Source organism: Dendroctonus ponderosae, unplaced genomic scaffold (genome assembly GCF_020466585.1).
Source record: "Dendroctonus ponderosae isolate FM_Combo_2020 unplaced genomic scaffold, Dpon_F_20191213v2 Dpon_F_20191213_4, whole genome shotgun sequence".
NCBI classification, from domain to species: Eukaryota; Metazoa; Arthropoda; class Insecta; order Coleoptera; family Curculionidae; genus Dendroctonus; species Dendroctonus ponderosae.
This window is the reverse complement of record NW_026018611.1, coordinates 11714187-11717921: the sequence shown is the minus strand read 5'-3', so window position 1 is coordinate 11717921 and position 3735 is coordinate 11714187.

The following is a 3735-nucleotide window of genomic DNA, read 5'->3' as shown; positions in this document are numbered from 1 at the left end:
AAAAACCTCTAATGCGGTGCCACGAATACCATAGTGTTCGAGTACCTCTAAAAGTTTCTCATGTGGCACCGCATCAAAAGCCCTAGCCAAGTCGAGAAACACCGCTATTGACTTTTTACCCATATTTAAATTGTTCGCTATTTCCGTAGTGAGTTCGAAAATAGCATTAAATACCAAGATTACATATTTGCCTACAGTGGAGAACCAAAGCAAGACCGCGCCAACTCAGGTATTCTTATATATGATAAGTACTCTAACATTCTTGAAAACATAGAATACGTAAATGATAGGATCCTAAGAATCAACATGGCATTCCATTACATTTAATTAGCATATATGCGCCTGATATATCCAAGCCAAAGAAGCAAGCTTTTATAACTCCCTACAAACACTATATACCAAATACCCAACAGCCAAGGTTAATACTGCTCGGAGACTTTAATACTCGAATTGGCACAGTAGAAATTCCAGGTGTAAACCAGACGTTTCACGAACCAACCCTCAACGAGATCAGCGAGTCCCTAATCGATTTTTGCGCCAGAAATGAGCTAAGAATAAATAAAACCTTTTTCCAACATAAAGATCAACATAAATACACCTTTTGTAATACAAGAGACGAAAAATCCATCATTGACTATATAATAACGTACAGAGCTATAACCCCAAACCAAATCATAACGTGAGAGTGCTAACATCAGCCATTGTTGGCACGGATCTTAATCTTGCTCTAGGAAAGATTACACAACAGAAAAACCGCTATATATCGAAACACACAACATGGAATCACTCGACTATTACAGTACAAAATAATTATACCAGCCGCGACTTACCAACAAACTACTTAACGAAAATATAACCGGTGGCAATGTCAATGAGAACTGGGAAAGGATAAAAGCGTGTATCCATAAAGCCGCGGAAGAATTCCTAGGAGAAAGAAAAATTAACGTGCATGCAAATCCACAACACATCATGGTTCTGTAAGGAAGTGAAAAAGCTAGCCAATAAAAAAAGGAAAAGTTCATAGTCTCATCAAACACAAAGAGACTAGAAACCGCGCGAAGGCAGAGATACGAAGGATTAAACGAGAGTACTGGGAAAAATTCACCAACGATATGGAACACGATTTATATGGAGCTCAAAGGAAAGTATGGAAGATGTTTAAAAATCGAAAAAAGCCGGTGAACGCATCCATTCGAACTAAAATCGTGACACTGTACAACTGGGAGATATATTTTAATGACGTGTACGATAACAACCAAGGCACAAAGATGAGCGCTGAGCAGGCAGAAGAAGAAAAAGAAGATGATGAGGTGCCAATATCATTGACGCAAGAAGAAGTGAAAACCCAAACAAAAAAGCTTAAAAATAGAAAAGCACCGGGTGTGGACAATTATCCAACGAACTTCTAAAGTGTGGAGGTAATGAACTCACAAAAATACTAACGCAACTCTTCAATGGAGTATTAAGCTCACAAACAATCTCCAACGATTGGCGCAAGAGCTTCACCATACCCATCTATTTAAAACTACAGAGATATAACTCTACTATGCTCCACCATAAAATTATTCACCGACCTTATTAAAGATAACTTGTAACAACATATTGAAGTTAAAGGCGAACAGCAGCTATTCCCGAGAAATAGATCTACAACTGACGCCCTATTTATCCTACGCCAAATAAAAGAAAAAGCAATAGAATTTGACAGCCCCGCTTTTGCGTGTTTTATCGATTTAACAAAAGCATTTGACCGTGTCCGACTGGAAGACATTATCAACATTTTGAAGAAAAAACGAACGCCGGCAAGAACTATAAAAACAGTATACTGCCTAAACACAGACAATTCAACCCGAATTAAAGTTGATCATAAGACACCAAATGACATACCGATATCGCAGGGTATAAGACGAGGGGATATCTTAAGCCCGTTTCTGTTCACGATGAAGAGATCAGCGGCTTAAAAATGGGGTATAGGTTCACCAGAAAACCCATTAGCATAGTTTGCTACGCTGATGACGCGCAATATTGGCACAAACGGAGACCAATTTTCAAAGACAACTTCACAGATTCAATCAGGTCAGCACACAATTTAATTTGAAAATATCAACGAGATGTAAGCCGGTTATAAATAATGAAATTGTCGGCCAAGTCTCAACTCTCAGATACCTCGGAGCGGATGTTTCTGGCCGCAACGAACCAATTCAAGTTCTCAAATCCCAGATTAACAAAGTCTCGTTAACATCCAGTTGCTTAAGAGACGTCATATGGAACAACATATGAGCATCGACAGTAAAGTTCGAATATACAAAACATGCGTAAGACCAATACTCATCTATGGCATCGAGACCCGAGCAGACACAAACAAAATAAAATATATGTTAAGAACGGCAGAGATGAAAACTCTAAGGTCAATAGCGGAAAAAAACACTACGGGATAGAGTGAGGAGCACAACAATAAGACAAATCTGCAAGGTGGAGGATGCAATCAGACGGGGACGAAAGCGCAGAAGATGCTGGCAGGACCATGTAGAAAGAATGGAGACCGGAAGAATAGCCAGAATTGTGTCGAATGGAAATCCAGCTGGTAAAAGACGCATCGGACCACCAAAAAGATGGAAGGATAGTTGGACATCCATATCAAAGGAGAATCAACAATATTGACCAGACGAAGTAAACAGACCAAAGGGTCTTTACAAAGAATAATAAAAAGCAACAGGCAGATAAAAAGGAAAAGAAGATCAGCGAACAACATCGAAAGAAAGAGAGGACATGGCAACGACAAAAAAACGAGAAAGTGACCTATTTAAAATGGTAAAGCAGCAATCTAAAGTAGTAACCGATCAAAATATAATTAAGAAGTCTACAAAACTGCCCAATGATTTGAAGAATGTCAAGTTGAAAATTGATACTTTGCCCGAAAACAGTACAAAATCAGTTAATATTGCAAATATCAAATATTCGGCTCAATATGAAATAAAGCTCAAATAAAGCTGTCGAATTAACTAACTTACTTTTATGTACGAAAATACTGTTTCAATACTTCGAAAAAGAGAAAGAAAAATTAGAATCCGTAGGTACAAAAAACGAGAACACATCTAGTTAAAATGGCTTGAGGTTTGTTATGGATTTCGCTTTCAAAAATGTTCTTAAAATGCCAGTCACATTACAGTTTACCCTAATTCTGTAAACTTTAATTTTGAAAGTGAGAAAATTCGAAATGGAGCCCTCTTTCGTAAAAAATTAGACAATTCATTTATTATCATCTTTTTTGAACTTTATGTTTCTGCTGTAGACAATTTCTTTATGACAATCTTCTTTCTGCAATATTTTACTAGGGACCGTTTCTCAATTCCTCCTTCAGCAAGTCCGCGTTTTTGTTTTCTCCATCTTTTTGTCTCATGGGATTCATGTCCCTTTACGTATCAACCAAATACTTTCTTTCAACTTTACTGTATTCTTTTGCTCGCTTTTACTTGATGATATCGTTTTTCCCATTATAGTTTCCTTGGCTTTCTGTTGTTAAATATCCTGCTCCAGGAGTAATTTTATTCTTTACACTGGAGAAAGTGTCCTGGATCTTTTTATGTTTCTTAAAAGAAGCCTATAAACTTACATTTTCTTTATCAAAAGAGATTCACTTTCAAGGCCATTCCTTGAAACTAATGGGTTTTTAGGCCGTCGTTCGGTAGAATTTCTTCTTGACGTTTCGCAAGCACGAGTGGCTTGCATCTTCAGAAG